General features: G+C 37.9%; 1 long non-coding RNA gene across 1 annotated transcript in view; it reads right to left on the bottom strand.

Moving 5' to 3' along the window:
• The window catches only part of LOC149119590 (uncharacterized), a 134720-nt gene that overhangs the window by 66311 nt on the left and 48853 nt on the right, over positions 1–19556 (bottom strand). The gene's annotated exons all lie outside the window — the stretch shown is intronic.

Raw genomic sequence — 19556 nt, 5'->3', positions numbered from 1 at the left:
TATTTATTTTCATTTTATTTGAAAGGCAGAGAGAGAGAGAGAAAGGGAGAGAGAGAGAGAGAGAGAGAGAGAGAGATCTTCCCACTCCCAAAATGCCTGCCGCAGCCACGGCTACACTCACTAGATCGAAGCCAGAAGCCTGGAACTCAATCTGGGCCTCCCACTGGGTGGCAGGGATCCAAGTAATGGAACTGTCATCCTCTGCCTCTCAGGGTGCACATTAGCAGGAAGCTGGATCACATGCGGAGTAGCTGGCACTCGAATCAGGCACTCTGATGTAGGATGTGGACATCTCAACTGGCTTTTAACCTCTGTGAAACATGTCTGCCCTTAATATGTGTGTTCTTTTGTGTAGTGCTTCTCTCTCTCAGCTTCAAGTTTATGAAATGAAATATGTTCATTTTTACAACTGTATTTTGTTGATTTTTATTGCTTAGTAGGATTTGATTTGTGAATACACTACAAAACTCGTTTGCACTGATGACACACATTTGGGTTTTTTTTTTCAAGTTGTACGATTACAAAAAAGTTAGTTGCACAGAACAGTCTTGAGCTTGAGCTTGTAGCCTGCTTACATGAGTGCCTGAAACTTAGGTAGATAGATAGATAGATGATTTATTTTTTTATTTTATTTTATTTGAAAGACAGAGTTACAGAGAGAGGTAGAGCCAGAGACAGAGAGAGGTCTTGCATCCACTGGTTCACTCCCCAAATGACCGCAATGACCAGAGCTGAGTTGATCCGAAGCCAGGAGTTTCTGTGTCTCCCATGTGGGTGCAGGGGCCCAAGCGCTTGGGCCATCTTCCACTGCTTTCCCAGGCACATTAGCAGGGAGCTAGATCAGAAGCGCAGCAGCCAGGATTCAAACCGGCGCCGATATGCCGGTGCTGCAAGCTGGGGCTTTAACCTGCTGCACCACAGTACCAGCCCCTAAGGTATATATTTTAAATCTCATAGATAATGTCAAGCACTTTTATAAAGTAATTATACAAATACACACTCCCATCAGCAGTGTGTGAAACTTCCGATTTTATCAAATCCTCACCAATGCTTGATATTCATACTTCATAATTTTTGCAACTATGGAGTTTGTGTATTGCTATGCCATCACAGTTTTGCCTGATTACTAGTGATATAGAGCCTTTCTCTTTATGTTATTGGTCCAGCTGGATTTGCTCATATATGAAGAAAACTATTTCCTTGGTTGTTTGATTTTTATTCATTTTCAACAGGTTATATATTCTGGATTTGAGTCCTTTTATTGCATATTTTCTTGCCTTTTTGCACTACCACATTGAATATTATTGATGAGAGTGGACAACTTTATCTTGTTTCTTATCTTTCGGATGTATTCTTCAGTGTTTTGCTGTTTTATGTGAAATTGCCTGTAGACGTTTTGTAGGTACTCTTTACTAACTTGAGGAAGTTCCCTTCCATTTCTATTTTTCTAAGCTCTTTTAAAATCATGAATGAATGCTGAATTTAGGCAAATGCTCCTTCCTTCTATCGACAGTGAATTACATTGATTGACATAACTAGAATAAACTACAATTGGGAGAACAGAGAATAGTGGCCCCCAAATATATCAATCCCTGAATCCCAAGAAACTATGAATATGTAACCTCTATGGGAAAGCAACTACTGGGGATGTGATTAAGGCTAAAGACCTTGGGACTAGAAGATTATGCTTGATTGATTGTGTGTGTCCATTCTAATCACCTGAATCCTTAAAACCAGAGAATCTGGCCCAGCTGCGGCCAGGAGATGTAAGTGTGGAAGAAGGGCTAGGAAGCTGCAATGTTGCTTGCTGGCTGGGCAGTTGAAAGAAGGGAGCCATGAGCCAAGGAATGTGGGTGGCCTCTGGAACCTGATAAAGCCAAGGAAACAGATTCTCCCCACAGCTTCCAGAAAGGAATGTAGCCAATACTTTGATTTTAGCTCAGTGAGATCCATGTTAGATTTCTAACCCACAAAACTGTAAGATAATATGTATTGTTTCGAGCCACTAAGTTTGTGGTCATTTGTTATGCCAGCAATAGAAAACTGATATAGTTAGGATGCACACTTCTTTGTAGACATTGCTGGTTACAATTTGACAATATTTTAAGGATTTTGTATGCAACAAGATGAGAGATATTGGTCAGTAGTTTTCTTTGTTGTGCTTTGTCTGGTTTTAATATCAGGATAATACTAGCCTCATTAAATGAGTTATGAAGCATTCCCTGTTCTATTTTCTGGGAGACATTATATAACATTGGTGTTAATTTTTCTTTAAATGGTAATATTCTTTAGTGGAAACATGTGGCTCAGCTTATATTTTTAGAGGGAGGTTTTAATTACAAATTCTAATTTTTTGTTACAGTACCACTTAAAGTGTCTATTTTATATTGGTTGAGTTTTGGGTAATTTGTATCTTTTGAGGAATTGATCCAATTCATTTAAGTTGTTCAATTTATATGTATAAAATTATTCATAGTATTCCATTATTTGTCCTTACTAATGACTACAAGTGATAACCAATTTCATTTCTATTATTGGTAATGATGTCTTAACTCTTTTTGTCAATTGTATTGATCTTTCAAAGGAAAGATTTTGTTTCATTGATTTTCTGTTTTGTTTTCCTGTTTTTGATTTATTTCTCCTTTTCCTATATTCCTTCCTTCTGTTTTCTTTGCCTTTATTTTGCTCTTCTTTTCCTAATTTCTTAAAAACTCGCATTAGTTGATATAAAACTTGCATTATTAAAGAACTTTCCTCTTTTCTGATATAAACATTTAGTGATATAAATTGTTTCTCAGCACTACTTCAGCTGCATTGCACATATTTTGACATGTTGTATTTTCATTTAGTTTTGTGTGTTTTAAATTTCCTTTGAAGTTTTCTCTTTGACCTATGGATTATTTCAAAGTATTTTATTTAATTTCCAAGTGTTTGGAGAGTTCTCTCTTATCTTTCTGCTTTTGATTAGTGTGATTTCATTGTGGCCAGAGAGCATTCTTTGTATGATTTCAATTTTTAAACATTTGAGGTTTGTTTTAAGACATAGACTATAGTTTATCTTGGTGAATATTTAATAGACACTTGAAAAGTGTTCTACTGTTATTGGTGGGATGTTCTATCAAATCCTGTTAGCTGATTATTGAGTTCTATATCCTTGCTGATTTTGATCTAGAAGTTGTTGAGGGCAGACTTTTGAATGCTCCAACTATAATTGTGGTTTTGTCTATTTATCTATTCAGTTTTACCAATTTTTGCATCATGCACTGTTGTAAATATCCCTTGCTTATTCCTAGGATTAGTTGTTTGTTCATTTTGTCTTTAATTTCTTTCTCTGTCACATCAGAAGGTTGTAAATTTTATTTGTTCATTTGAAAGATCATCTTTTGGTTTTGTTGATTTCCATATATTTTGCATTTAATGATTTTTTAGTCTTTTATTTTTCTTTTTATAATTTTTATTTTGCTGAGATCAGTTATCAGACTTCTTTTTAAACATATGGGTCAAAATCCTGTGGAAAACTGAAATTAAAAGATCAGGCGATTTGCGTATAAAAAAATGAAATCCATACATAGTTTTTTTATAATATTCATTTTCCATGAACTTTTGGAAGACTCCTCATGTATGTGGATTTCAAAATTTTCTGTACCAAAATATGTTTATCTTTTAATTTTATTTAAAAATCTATTTTTTAAACAAAATCTACTGGGAGGGCTCCAAGATGGTGGAATATGGAGGGAACTCACTGATAGTCCCGGGAAAGATAGTTTAATAAAAGTGGAGATACTATAGTCTCGGGGAAGAGTTAGGGAAAAAACTGCAGAGGAAACTCTTCCGGAATTAGTGGGACACAGTTGGACCTACATGGAGGGTACGGGTGCCCACAGCTTGGGACCCCAGCTGCCAAGTCTATGCACCAGCGCTGGAAGGGAGGTGAGGCGAAACCGAAGTAGCCCGAGACACTGGCGGGAAAGTGACAGGAAGAGCCTAGAGGGAATGAGGCTTGAAGCCCCATGGGGGTAAGTACACCAGCCTAACTAGAGGAGAGGAAAAAAAAAATAAAAGGGACCAGTACAGACACGATTCCTTCTCTCCACTCACCTTACAAAGGTGTGCAAGACAATAGAGCAGACGCCATTTTGTACATACATAACAGCTGCGCCAGCTCAGGGCTGTGCCTGCCCTCAGCCAAACAGAAAAACCTGACTCTGGTGGGGAGAAATAACAGGAGACTAAGACCTAGTGAATGTGTGGAGCTTATGAACCAGGACTGTGGAAAAAAAAAAAAACCTGAGGGTGTGTGAGAGAACTTACGTGTGGCTGAGACGTGAGTAGTCTCGGTGGGAGACGCCACAAATTTGGGTGGCTTTGGCTACGCTGTGAGAGACATTGCAGGGGAATCTGAGCTTATACTGAGGACTGCACAGATCCTTTGTGTGGTCCTTGGGACAGAGCAGACAAATATTATACCCACTGGAACTAGCACTCAGTCACTGATCACCATCAAGGAGAAGAGCTCAGCTGAGCAGAATTACTTCCCTTCTGAATAAAAATGAAAGAAAGAGAGAGAGAGAGATTGATTTACCATGCCTAACCTGGGTGTGTCACCTTTGGCACAACCTTAACCCTGAAGAACTGAACAGAGCTCTCTGGCCACACCCGCCACAAGCCTCTAGAGATTCACCAGAAGCAGACAGTCCACTTAATCTAGAGTCTTAGTATAACGAAAAAAGTGAGGAAAAAAAAAAAAAAAAGAAGAAACCAAAGAATATTTCCAAATGCCAAACAATAAATGCAGAAACCAAGGAAACAAGAACAAGGAAGACATTATGACGCTCCCAAATGAACATCCAATACAAGATTATGAAGATGATGAGATAGAAGAAATGCAAGATATGGATTTCAAAAAAAAAAAAGGTCATGCCCCCATGAATTGTTGCTCCTCCACTATTTATCTCTGTTAATCGAGTTAAGGTTAATCCTACAATAAACCTTAAAGCCATTCAAAACATTACACTCTCACATCTATAGCCAATCAATTATCAGAAGGAACTCTCAAGTCTCGATCCTCCATATCAACCTACCTGTCAGTGACTCATTTCCTCCCTAGGACCTTTCATCCAACTTTCTTTTTCCATCAACTGCTTCCTCTTCCTTTTTCTAGGACAGGTCTCTTCCTTACTTTGATCCATACTCCTTATTACAACCAGAGTTATATTTCCAGTAGACAAATTTATTCCCATTGCTTTCTGGCTTAAAAGCAACTTCCACCCTGCCCCAAGCTTCAATTTTTTCCCAAAACATAATGTGAATTCTCAAAATGACCTTAAATTTTCACACCTGGGCTAATTTACTGTATCCTCACCACTTGCTTCCAGGCCCAGCGCAACGAAAACGCCTTAACGTTCTAGAGCTGTGGCTCTATCTTACTTTAATAATTGGCAAGAAATATTTTCTGGTCCTTTGTTCTTTGAACCTATGCTGGATGGGCTTTGTCCGTGACAATCCCAAGGGAGCTTGGATTCAGGGGGCACATGAGGGGTGTTCACAAAGCTCACAGAAAATGCATATTATGAAAAAAACTATGCATGAATTACCACTGGTTTTGCTCCAATAAAATAAAATGTAATTAAAGAATGACATTTTTTTTTCCATGAACATTTTGGAGTTTCTTTGTCCTTCCAGAGAATTTTCTTTTGCTTTTTCTACATGTAGCAAATCAAGGTGCCAATCCAGAGCCACTTTATATTAATCTTTCTGCTAAGGCCCTCTCAATGGCATAGGAAGTATAAAGAATCCTCGACCACACACTAGGGCAGGAGTATGGCTATGAGTTCTAAGGGAAATCCTTGCATAGCAGAGCTCAGGCAGAGACAATTTTCCTTGTCGTTTCCTTTTTCCAGCAAATGGGTTGTTTGGTCACCTGCCCTCTCTCCAGGAGCGTAGCCTTTCAAGGGTCTAGCTTTATGTTCTGCCTCACCATCTTTTGGGAGGCCAAGGCCATGACTCCCTTTTCCATTTGAACGTTATTCTAGTTGCTTCCTTACTGAAACTCATTTCCTCCAGAACAGCTGTCGTGTTGGGATCAGAAGACCACTCCAATTTCCAGTTTCCCTTTGGGTTTTTATTTCTTTGTTTTTGACTTTTTCATTTTGGAAGGGGTGCGTAACAACTTTGTGGAGATGTAATTCATATGCCATATCATTCATACATTTACAGAGTACAAGTCATGGTTTTTTGATTTAGTCACAGTTTTGCAACCGTCACCACAATCAACTTTCAAACATTTCAATTCCTTCAAAAAGAAACTTTGTACCCTTTAGCTATATGACCTTTTTACCCCCGTCACCCTTTCCATCCTAGACATCCACTAATTTTCTTTCTGTCTTGACAGATTTGGATAGTCTAAAAGTCTCATATAAATGTAGTCGTATAATATGTGATCTTTTATGACTGACCTCTTTGACTTAATGCAATATTTTAAAGATTCATCCATGGTGTAGCTTGTGTCAGCACTTGATTCTTTTTTATGGTTCAATAATTATCCATTGTATGGATATAACACATTCATCTATCCATTTCATACACGGATGAACATTTTGGCTAGTTTTCACTTTTTGACTCTTATGAATAATGCTACTGTGGACATTCTTGTGGAAGTTTTTGTATGAAAATGTATTTTCATTTCTCTTGGGTATGTACCTAGGAGTGGAATTGCTAAGTAAAGTGGACTTGATGTTTAATGTCTTGGGAAATGCCAGACACTTTTTCAAAGTGGTTGTACAATTCTTCCACATCCTCACCAACAATTGTCATTTTCATTTAAACAAATTGTAGGGGTGGGTTTTGGTGCAGTGATTAGAGTGCTACTTGAATGCCTCCATCCCAAATGCATGGATTCAGATTGCATCTGCATTCCCAATTCCAGCTTCCTGCCAGTGTTCACACTGGGGTGAGTTTCTGGCTCCCAGATTTGGCTTTGCAGACATTTTGGGGATTGAAACAGCAGATGACTGATTTCTCTGTCTATCTCTATCTATGACTCTCCATCTTTCAAATAAATAAAAATAACTAATTTTTAAAAATTATGATTCTACTTAAGTGTGAAGTCACATTTCATTGTGATTTGTATTAGTATTTCTCTGCTGACTAATGATGTTCAAATGTGCATTTTTAAATATTTTAAAGAATTTTTAACAGACATGTAAAATTTCTACATATTTGTAGGATAATATGCGATTTTTGGATACAGATATGCATTATATAATGTCCAGTCCATATAAACATATGTATCTCCTCAAACATTTAACATTTCCTTATGGCGAAACATTCAAAATCCTATCCTCTAGGTTTTTAGAGAAATATCCAGTACATTAATATCTATAGTCACCTTATTATCAATAGAACCCCAAAACTTCTTATTCCTATCTAACTATAATGTAGAACCCATTAATCAAACTTACATTCCAAACCCATTTCCTTCTCATCTCCGGTCATCACCACTATACTCTCAACTTCTACAATGTGAACTTTTAAAAAAGATTTATTCATTCATTTATTTATTTGAAAAGCAAAGAGAGAGAGAGAGAGAGAGTGAGAGAGAGATGCTCAAATGGATACAACAGCCTGGGCTGGACCAAGTTGAAACCAGGAACCAGAACTCCATTAAGGTCTCTCACATAGGTGGCAGGGGCCCACGGACTTGGGCCACCATCCGTTGCTTTCTCAGATGCATTAGCAGTGAGCTGGGTCAAGTGCAAACAGCTGGGACTTGAACCGGCACTCTGATATGAGATACTGACATTGTGTCCATTACCTTAATCTGCTGCACCTCAATGCCAGCCTCAGATTAACTTTTTAGATTCCACATATGAGTGAAATCATTCAGTATTTGTCTTTCTGTGCTTGGCTTATTTCACTTAACATAATGACCTCCAGTTCTAGCTATTCTGATGCAAATGATGAGATTTCATACTTTTTATGACTGAATATTGTTATTTTGTGTATATATATATATACACATATGTACCATACTTTCTTTATCCATCACCAATGGATAGACACTTAGGTTGTTTCCATTTCTTGGCTATTGTGAATAGTGCTGCAATAAACATGGAAGTGTAGATGTATGGTCAACAGATGGATTTCATTTCCCTTGGACATATACCCAGGAGTGGGACTACAGTCATATGGTAGTTCTATTTTTGGTTTTTTGAAAAACGTCCACACTGTTTTCCACAATGGCTGTACTAATTTACATTCAAACCAACAGAGTATTAAGAGTTCTCTTTTCTCCACATCCTTGAAAAAACTTGTTATCTTTTGTCTTCTTGATAATAGCAAGGCAGCATTTCATCGTGGTTTTGCTTTGCATTCCCATGATGATTATCGGTGTTGAGCATTTGTTCATATGCCTGTTGGCCATTTGTATGTCTTCCTGTGAGAAATGTGTGTTTAGATCCACTTCTCATTTTAATTGGATTATTTGGGGTGTTTGCTATTGAGTTATTGTGTTTCTTATATATTGTGCTTATTAGCCCCTTGTCTGATGTATAGATTGCAATTTTTCTTCATAGCAAAAATATACAACTTCTCCAATTTAAACAAGGGCAGTGGATTTAAACAAACATTTCTCAAAGGATGACCTACAAATAGCCAACAGGTACCTGGAAAGTGCTAAATATAACTAATTATCAGGGAAATATAAGTCAATTCCACAGTGAGATATCACTTCATGTTAGTTAGAATTGCTGTTATTAAAACGACAAATGATAGCAAACATTGGTGAGGATGTGGAGAAAAGGGAACAGTTTTTTATTAATATAAAGAGAACAGATTTTGTGCGTTCCATAGGTACAATTCCAAGGAGACAACCACATTTCCCTCCCTTCCTCCTCCCCACCCAAGCATGCTCCTTCCCTCCCTTCTGTTCTTTTCATCAATTTTTGCAAAGACATGATGTTAATATACTCTATATTCACAGGCTTAATTCACCACTAACCATAATATTCAACAAGTAAAAAGAAGGAAGACCACAGTTCCACAGGAGTATAACAAGAGCTAAAAATGACAATCATATCACAAAATGTCTATTTCACTCCAATACATTTTTTGTATTCTGTATTAACTGCCACATATCAGAGAAACCATAGAATATTTGTCTTTTTGAGATTGGCTTATTTCACTAAGCATAATGGTTTTCAGTTACAACAATTGTGTTGCAAAAGACAGGATTTCATTCTTTTTTACAATTGAGCAGTATTCTATAGTATATGTATACCACATTTTCTTTATCCAGTCATCAGTTGATGGACATCTGGGTTGATGCTATATCTTAGCTATTGGGAATTGAACTGCCATAACATGTGGGTATAGGTAACTCTTTCATATGCTGATTTCATTTCATTTGGGCAAATTCCAAGGAGTGGGATGGGTGGGTCATATGGTAGATCTATTTTAAGATTTTTGGGAAATCTCCATACTGTCTTCCATGATTGTACTAGTTTACATTCCCATCAAGAGTGGATTAGGGCACCTTTTCCCCCACATCCCCACCAGCATTTATTGTTTTCTGATTTTTGGATGATAGTCATTCTAACTGTGGTGATGTGAAACCTCATTGTGGTTTTGATTTGCATTTCCCTGATAGCTAGTGATCCTGAGTATTTTTTAATGTGTCTGTTGGCTATTTGAATTTCACCCTTTGAAAAATGCCTGTTCATGTCCCTTTGCCTATTTGATGGCATCAGGTCTTAGATTAAGAATCTTGATCCACTTTAAGTTGATTTTTGTATAAGATGTAAGGTAGGGATATCTCCCTTTTCTTCTCTGACTTTATTACTTTGGGCATTCTCTATTTTTCTTTTTTGGTAAGTTAGGCCAATTGTGTATCAATTTGTTTTATTTTTTCAAAAAAACAGCACTTTATTTCACGATCTTTTGTATTTTTTGTTTTAATTTTGTTTATTTACTCTCTAATTTTAATTATTTCTTTCCTTCTGCAAATTTGGGGTTGGGTTTGTTCTTGTTTTTCTACATACTTGAGATGCATTGATAGATCATTTATTTGATGCCTTTCCAATATTTTTATGTAAGCACTAATTGCCAGAAACTTCCCTCTTAACACTGTTTTTGCTGAATCCCTTAAGTTTTTATATGCTGTGTTGTCATCTTCATTTGTTTCTTGTAATTTTTTTATTTCCCAAAAAGGGAACCCTTATACACTGTTGGTGAGGATGTAAATTAGTACAGTGCTGTGGAAAATAGTATGGAGGTTCCTCAAAAAACTAAAAATAGGACAACCATATGATCCAGCAATCCAATTATTGGGTGTACATGCAAGGGAAGTGAAATCAATCTGTTGAAGAGAATCTGCCCTCTGATGTTTACTGTAGCACTATTCATAGCATTCAAGAAATGGGAACAACCTAAATGCTCACTCACTGAGGAATGGATGAAGAAAATATGGTATGTAGACACAATGGAATTCTCTTTAGCCATAAAAATGTCTGAAACCTCATCTTATGCAACAACATGAGTAGACGTGGAGGTCATTATGCTAGGTGGAATAAACCAGGCACAGAAAGGCAAGTACTGTATGATCTTACTAACATATGGGGTATAAAATAAAGTGATTTCATAGAAGTTCAGAATATCATGGTGGTTCGTAAAAGCTGGGAATACTAGGGATAGGAAAGCATGTGGAAAGACTGATTGTCATTACATTTTAGCTAGGTAGGAATAAGAAATTCCTGTGTTCTCTTGCAAAGTACAGTGACTATTGTACTGTATATTTGTGTAATGTACTGTATATATTTGTGTAAAAATGTAGAAAGCAAGTTTTCCATAAAGAATTGATAAATATTTGAAGATATAGTTATGTTTACCTTGATTGGATATAACACATTGTATACATATATTGAAACATCACCTGGTATCCCATAAATATGTATAATTTTTTGTAAGTTGAAAATAAAAATATTATATAAATAATATAAATATTATATAAATAAAGTTGTATCTGTTATTTTATTTGTGCCTCAAAAGTTATAATTAGGAAAGCATTTATGTTCAATACATGTTTACCTACTTTCTCAACTCAGTAATTAACTACTGTTTTTTAACTTTTATTTAATAAATATAAATTTCCAAAGTACAGTTTATGTATTACGATGGCTTTCCCCCCCATAACTTCCCTCCCACCTGCAACCCTCTCATCTCCTGCTCCCTTTCCCATTCCATTCGCATCAAGATTAATTTTCAATTATCTTTATATACAGAAGATCAATTTAGTATATATTAAGTAAAGATTTCAACAGTTTGCACCCACACTGAAACACAAAGTGTAAAATACTGTTTAATACTAGTTATAGCATTAATTCACATTGTACAACACATTAAGGACAGAGATCCTACATGAGGAGTAAGTGCACAGTGACTCCTGTTGTTGACTTCACAAATTGACACTCTTGTTTATGGCATCAGTAATCACCCTAGGCTCTTGTCATGAGTTGCCAAGGCTATGGAAACATTTTGAGCTCACTGACTCCGATCTTATTTAGACAAGGTCATAGTCAAAGTGGAAGTTCTCTCCTCCCTTCAGAGAAAGGTACCTCCTTCTTTGATGACTTGTTCTTTCCACTGGGATCTCACTCGCAGAGGTCTTTCATTTAGGTCTTTTGTTTTGCCAGGGTGTCTTGGCTTTCCATGCCTAAAATACTCTCATGGGCTCTTCAGCCAGATCTGAATGCCTTAAGGGCTGATTCTGAGGCCAGAGCACTGTTTAGGACATCTGCCATTCTATGAGTCTGCTGTGCATCCCACTTCCCATGTTGGATCATTCTCTCCTACTTAATTCTATCAGTTAGTATTAGCAGACACTAGTCTTGTTTATGTGATCCCTTTGACTCTTAGAGCTATCATTATGATTTAACTACTGTTTTAACAATGATAACTTCTTGAAATATGTGAGGCCAGATGTGGATTAACAGCAAGAAACCAAGAAGATTTTACAGTTTCTCATAGTACCCAGGGAAGAACACAGTATTTTCTGCAAGGTCGTTACGGGACACCAGTAGGATTGGTCATAATACACAGGGAGAGAAGAGAACTGTGGACTAATGCCCTTTTTCACAGGAAGGAACGAGTGAGCCCAGATAGAAAGCTTCAGATTCACTAGCTTGAAGGATTTCAGCAGGCTCTGAGATACAGAAGCTGTCCCTGGTTGTCTGGTACATAGCCATGGGGGAATGAGGGTATGTATATTGTGGTCAGGGGTGTGAGAACCTGATAAAGAAGCTGGTTGGGTGTGTGGCTTTAACTGGTTTCTCAAAAAAGGAGACAGAGTGGACTCCACATGGGGCCTTAAAACTGGATCGAGGCAACATTTTCAAATGCTGTATTATAAACAAATACTCCATAATCCCTCAGTTCTCCTCTCTCTCATTAACAGTGCCCCTTTACTTTTTTTTCAGAACCAAACAAGACTGACCTGGCTTAGCTTCTGTGTATAAAGCAATGAGGTTGAATTGTCCCAACTATCTGTTTTGTGCTTCTTCCCTAGCATCAGTCTCATGACTTTAATCCAGACATATGATCACCAAGAATGATGACTACATTTTATTTTCTTCTCTTGCATCTACTTGTGGTAGAGTAACTAAGTTCTGGACACATGAATGCAGAAAGAATTAGTATGGGACCTAAAACGAAATCTGTAGAAGTGAAATTGACACAACTCAAGGAATGATTTGAGTTGCCCTTGTCTTGACTGTCGAGGAACAGTTTTGTTTTTTGTTTGTTTGTTTGTTTGTTTTTTCATTTTTTTCTTCATACTATTTGTTGAACTCTTTAACATATAGTTAAACATATGTGTATAAAGTCCACGAAAATAGAGCTCAGTAAAAAATAAGAGTGTGAATAAGAGAGGGGGGAGGAAGTTTGTAACTGTAAAGCTGTATAGTTCTGTATACATTCCTATGGACTTACTTCTAAGGGTACAGTATAAGAGCTTGTCCTGGGACCCCAAATCCCATTAAGATTGGTGGTAAAAATGCCATCTTAAGTGTTAAAGTGATCACATTAAGTGTTAAGGTGAACATATAAATAGGATTAAGTGTTTAAGTGATCATATAAATAGGATCAAGTGTCTGGTGATAATAATAAAATTAAAAAGGAGAGAATGTTCCAACATAGGAAGCAGTCCACACAGCAGACTGATAGAATGATAATCACTTTGGCTGGTGCCACTGCTCAATAGGCTAATCCTTGGCCTGCGGTGCCAGCACACCAGGTTCTAGTCCCGGTCGGGGCGCCGGATTCTGTCGCGGTTGCTCCTCTTCCAGTCCAGCTCTCTGCTGTGGCCCAGGAAGGCAGTGGAGGATGGCCCAAGTGTTTGGGCCCTGCACCCGCATGGGAGACCAGGAGAAGCACCTGATTCCTGGCTTCGGATCAGTGTGGTGCGCCGGCCACAGTGCACCGGCTGCAGCCGCCATTGGGGGGTGAACCAATGGAAAAGGAAGACCTTTCTCTCTGTCTCTCTTTCTCACTGTCCACTCTGCCTGTCCAAAAAAAAAATGATAATCATTTTAAGTAACACTGTGACATCAGCCCTTAAGGCTTCCTGGTCTGGCTGAAAAGTCTATGAGAACATTTCAGTCATGGAAAGCCAAGACCTCATGGAAAAAAATGTTCTACATGAAGGATCTCTGTGAGTGAGACCCCAACAGAAAGAAGTGGTAATCAAAGAAGGATGTGCTTTTCTCTAAAGGGAGGAGAGAACTTCCACTTTGCTTATGCCCTTGCCTAAATACTGATGGAAACTATGGACTCAAAAGGCTTCCATAGCCTAGGCAGCTCATGTCAAGAGCCTCAGGGTGGTTACAGATGTCATACATAAGAGTGTTAATTGTTAAATTAACAACAGGAGTCACTGTGTACTAACTTCCCATGCAGGACCTCTGTCCTCAATGAGTTGTATTATGAGAGTTAATTGTAAAACTAGTTCTGAAACAGCTTTTTTGTGTGTGTGCATGTGTGTACAAATTGTTGAAATTTTTACTTAGTGTAGAGTTTGTCTTCCGTGTATAAAGTTAATTGAAAATGAATCTTAATGGAGAATAAGACTGGGAAGGGGAGAGAGAGGAGGAGGGATGGGAGTGTGGGTGGGAGGGCGGGTATGGTGGGAAGAATAACTATATTCCTAAAGTTGTGCTTATGAAATTTGTATTCCTTAAAAAATAAATTAGTTAATTAAAAAAATTGATGTGAGAAACATTTTGAAAGTGTCCTTGGAATAAAAACAAAAGTTTCATCACCCATTCTTCCTGTTCCTAACTTGATCTTAGGTCATTGGAAGCTTGAGCAACCATCATGGTCCACATGATAAAGATGACAAAGCTACAGATGAGAGAGGGCAACAGTCATGAACAAGCATTTTTCAAAGGGTGAAATTCACTGTGGAGCTTCACACCAGCTACACATGACAGCCTTTATTTGCAAGACTAATCCTTGTGTATTTAAGCTGCTGCTCAATAGGGTTTTCTGCCACTCACAGCTGAACTGTACCCCAACTCATGTAAGCTATGCCTACTTAACCTTAATTTCATTCTTTAAAAGGTCAATCTTAGAGACAAGACCCAGGACACTCTTTTGTCTGTCTTCGGAATCCTTAAATAGAATCCTAAGTGGCAGGACTTAGGAACACTTTTATCCTTTCTACTCATTGGATTACAGGGTCCTTAGCAGCTGTAACTATCTACAACCAAAATTTTGAATAATGTTGAACCTGAGAGAGTATGCTGGTTTCAGGTTATCATGCCATCCTCCCTCTCCTCTGAGCCTTCATTTCCTTCTTTGTCACTAGATTGTGGTGTGACTCATGCCACTCCTGGAATGTATCCAGAATGCTAATGATCTAGGACCAAAGCTGTTTCAGGAGCAGTTAAAGCACAAAGTGACTCAGTATTCCATGTACAAGATATGGCTCTGTCACATATGAACTGGGTTATATTGAGCAAGTTCTTTAAACTCTCTAAACCTACTTCCTCATCAACAAAAAGGTGGTAATATTTTTTGCATCATAGGGACGTTGTGAAAGTTAAATTGTAATTAAGTATAAGTTAGGTGCCATTCACATAGTAGATGTTTAACAAACTGTAGCCAGTAAGAGTATTGATGGAAAGAGTAATAATAGTACCTGATCTTGCCCTAATTTCCACCCATTTTCAGAGAAGGAGGCATGATTCACCAAAGGACATTCTTCTCCCTTCAAAGTGTTGCCTGTTTGACAATAATAACACCAAAGACAATAATTTCATCTCCAGGAATACTGAGTCATGCTCTTAAGCTGGCTTTGCAGCACTTGATGTTAAAAGTCAAGAAGGCTTTCTTTAAGTGAACATTAACTGTCAAATAACTCAACTTCCAAACAGGAAAAGAAGAAGAGGGTGACTTATAAAGAAAGTGGGAGGTAATGACTGCTTGAACATCAAAAACTTTCTACAGCACCAGAATTTTACTAATTTCAAATGGATTTTTAAAAAACATCATATGGGTTAATTTTCTTTCAATATATATAGATTTCATAATTAAAGGACAGAGTTTGTGCAAGATCTGTTTGTTGTTCTGCCAAAACCTAAACATTTTCAAAGTGGTATGCAGTATCTGGATCCCCTAAAACACATTCATCACACCCAGTATTAGTCTAGCTCTTTAGAAAGTGCTATATCTTTGTGCTCCCCACTGCACCCTAGTTTTCAAAACACAAAAGTGAGAAAATAAGTATATTTAATCAAGTGCTTTGAAATTCAGATTTAAAAAAATCTTAATGATATCTATTGCTAAGGTTACTAAGTACTTTCTATGTGGCAGGTATCATTCTAAGCAATTTAAATGCATATTGCAATTAATCCTCAGAGCATGATTTAATTACTTCTACTTTTAAGATGGGGAAACCGAGGCTTAGAGATTAGATAAACTTGTAAAATCCACATCTTGAACCCAGGTCAGCAAACTTGAACTCCTAACCACAAGAGCCTCTACTAAATTTTTCATAGTTTTAGCTTAGTAAAGACATTGTTTCATGCCAGCCCTAAGGCAGAAAGGCCAAGAAACACTAGTTCTTACTTGTCTCTGAAATTCCCTTGACCACAGGATGGTGTTCTCAAAAAAGTCATACAGCTGGGGGCATCTGCCTTGGTGCACCTCACATGTCCATTTTCACTTCCTTCCCCAAGTTCTCTGGACCCTCTTCCACTTCCCACCCCTCCTTATCTAGGTCAAATCAATGAATGAGAAATGTGTCTGCCAGTTTACCAAATTATTTAACAACTTGCTTTATTTCACCATTAATAAAATACACAGCAATTCAAATTGGCTGGGATGGTTTTAACAGGTTTTGGAGATTATCGTGCAGTTTTGGTTATTGGCACAAAGATTTCATTGAGTCTAGTTTTAGTTTTTCTGCAGCTGTTTTGCCACTCCATTTCATTGTGGGTAGCTAAAGTTTAATGGATTCTACATTTTTCAATACTTTGGATATATGACCTTTTAAATGGAAAATTATTTGTGTATTTCAAATTATAAATGCTATGTACATCTCAAAGATCAAGAATTTCATAACCAAGTTAGGGAAGTTTTGCTTTTCCGATATATTTTAAATTCTGTCCTTAGTATTTTAGAAATTATTTTACTTCATAGAGTTTTCTTAAAACTGATTTGATAAAGTTATTTTAGACAGTGTTAAGGACATGAATGTGTCTGAGATTTCACCCTACTGTAATCTAGCAATTTAATCTGACACAGTTTAATGGATGCCAGTAGAAGACACAGGACTCCCGGGTCAGAAATGAATAACTTATTACTCAAAGAAGCAGCAGTAGATGCACTATCATCATTTCTGTGCAGGTTCTCTGAGCCCAAATCCCAACAGGGTGACGAGAAGAGGACCAGGTGACACCTGCCACACAGTGGATTGCATTACAGGAGAAGATCACTGAGCTTAAGGAATCTGAATCTTTTAAAGTGGAAAGTATTACTGCTCTTTGCTCAGGGAGAGTTTGGGGAGATACTATTCCCTGTACAAGAATCCTTAAAATGATACTCCAGAAAAAAAAAAGTGTTGTCTTGCTAACAAGATGTGCAGAACTGTGAAAAACCCATGGAAAATTACCTCCAAATAGGCAGTTGAATAATGTTCAATGTCTGGAAAGTGAATCACAAAAGAAAATGAAGTTCAACTGTGTTGGAGTAACAAATCCATTGCAAAAGAGCTGTGGTAAAATGGCTATAGCAAATTGAAAATGAAACCTAAGCTGAACTTTATTAGCTAAAATGCATCTTTAAAAATTCTTCAATGGCTACAAATGATTACAAATCTTACACTAGTAAATAGAAACAATTTTTAATACCAGAAACAATCAATAATACTAGAATTGGCAATTTGGTCCATTCTCTGTTGCTACAACTGAATACCTGAGACAAGGTAATTTATTAAAAATAGAGGCTGTGTAGTTCATGTTTCTCAAAACTTGGAATTCCAAGAGCATGGCATCAGCATCTGGTGCATGATGACAAGGTGGATGGCATCATATGGTGAGACACAGCAAGCTACCAGAGAGATCTTGGTTTTTACAAAGCCCCTGCCAATATAATCCACTAGTCTTTGAGTGGATTAATCTATTCATGAAGGCAAATCCCTCATGGCCCAGTCATCTTCCAAAGGTCTGACCTCTCAACACTGCCGCATTGGGGACCAAGTTTCCAGCACATGAAATCTGAGAGACACACGCAAAACAGCAACCGTCCTGCAAATTGAATCAATATTTGCAACTAGATCTTTGTTTGAATTGGCCTGCTGCCTCGGCCCACATTCAGGGTCTTTTTGCCCATTAGATTTCCATCACAATTAGCTGTAAGCTAAGGTGCTAACAGAAAAGCACATAGTTTTTCCCTTCTCATAAATGTATTTTAAAGGAAACTTGACAAATTGGCAAGAGCTTCTCAGGGAAACTTACCTATATTGTCAAGTTTTCTAACTTTTGATGGATGCATATTTGGGAATATACTAGCTGCCCCCAAATCTCACAAATCTAACGCATAGTTTAGAGTTTTTCAACTTAACTCAAGTCTTTAATTTGTTGACTTTTCCACCTTGATTCAAAGACCTCATTCTGTTATTACTTCACTCCTTGTCTAGGTTAGCCCCCTCAATTCATTATTGAAAAAATATTTTGCAAATTCTGTTTTCTTCTTTACTTCTCTCTCCCTTTCTCCAAATGGCCAGCCCTGGAAAATCCCAAATATTTGTCTGCTTTGTGCCATACTTATGCAGCTGAGCTTTGCTAAGGAATTACTCTACCAGACAAATTTGTCTGCCTATAAATTGATGAATACCAACCTCAAATGGGCATTTAATAACACTTGGCAGTCTTCTAAAAATCCTACATTTCTTTCCTAAAACTGCTTTCCCACTGCCCACAAGGATATTTCATACTTCATTCACTGTTGAAATTTCTTGTGCCTCTTTCTCCTCCTTAAAAGACCTACATTATGGCCGGCGCCGCGGCTCACTAGGCTAATCCTCCGCCTAGCGGCGCCGGCACACCGGGTTCTAGTCCCGGTCGGGGCTCCAGATTCTGTCCCGGTTGCCCCTCTTCCAGGCCAGCCCTCTGCTGTGGCCAGGGAGTGCAGTGGAGGACGGCCCAGGTGCTTGGGCCCTGCACCCCATGGGAGACCAGGAAAAGCACCTGGCTCCTGGCTCCTGCCATCGGATCAGCGCGGTGCGCCGGCCGCAGCGCGCCGGCCGCAGCGGCCATTGGAGGGTGAACCAACGGCAAAAAGGAAGACCTTTCTCTCTGTCTCTCTCTCTCTCACTGTCCACTCTGCCTGTCAAAAAAATAAATAAATAAATAAAAAAAAAATAAAAAAAAAAGACCTACATTATGATTTTTGTGGGCCCTAAACACTTTTGCCTTTATGGGTCTCTTCCTCTATTAAAAAATACCAAAAATTATGTTTTGCTATTTAATTGGTATAAAGACAAATATAATCCGAATTTGATTCTTTATTATGTATTCATTGCTTCTATCTTTTTTTCTGATTTCAAAATAAATCAAAATTAAAACAGTTTAATAGACCCCTGAAAGACTTGTGGGCCCCAGGAAGGCACTGTGACTATAATGCCTAATGGATAAGTTGGCCTTTCTCCCAGTACCTCCTCATCTGATGACCTTGATTTTTACTGTATTTAGAAAACTGAGCAAAGCTCCTTCATCCTGCTACATGGTGGTTGGGGCTAAAACCTGGGCAGGAGATGTGGGATGGGAGTTATCCCTATAGAACAGGGTTTTTCAGCCTTGACACTATTGACATTTTGAGCTGAATGAGTTTGCAGTGGGACAGTGTCATACAATGTTGCACAATGTTTAGCTGCATCTCTGCTCTCTTTCCTTTAGACATGAGTAGCACCTTTGCAGTCATGGCCACCAAAAGTACCTTCAGACATCGCCAGATGTTTCCTGGGTAACAAAGTAACCCCTACTTGAGAAGCAGTGCTATAGGTG

Source organism: Oryctolagus cuniculus, chromosome X (genome assembly GCF_051225735.1).
Source record: "Oryctolagus cuniculus isolate XC-2025 breed Fujian yellow rabbit chromosome X, ASM5122573v1, whole genome shotgun sequence".
Taxonomy (NCBI): domain Eukaryota; kingdom Metazoa; phylum Chordata; class Mammalia; order Lagomorpha; family Leporidae; genus Oryctolagus; species Oryctolagus cuniculus.
The sequence above is the reverse complement of the archived record's forward strand: the minus strand, read 5'-3'. Positions and strand labels throughout refer to the sequence as shown.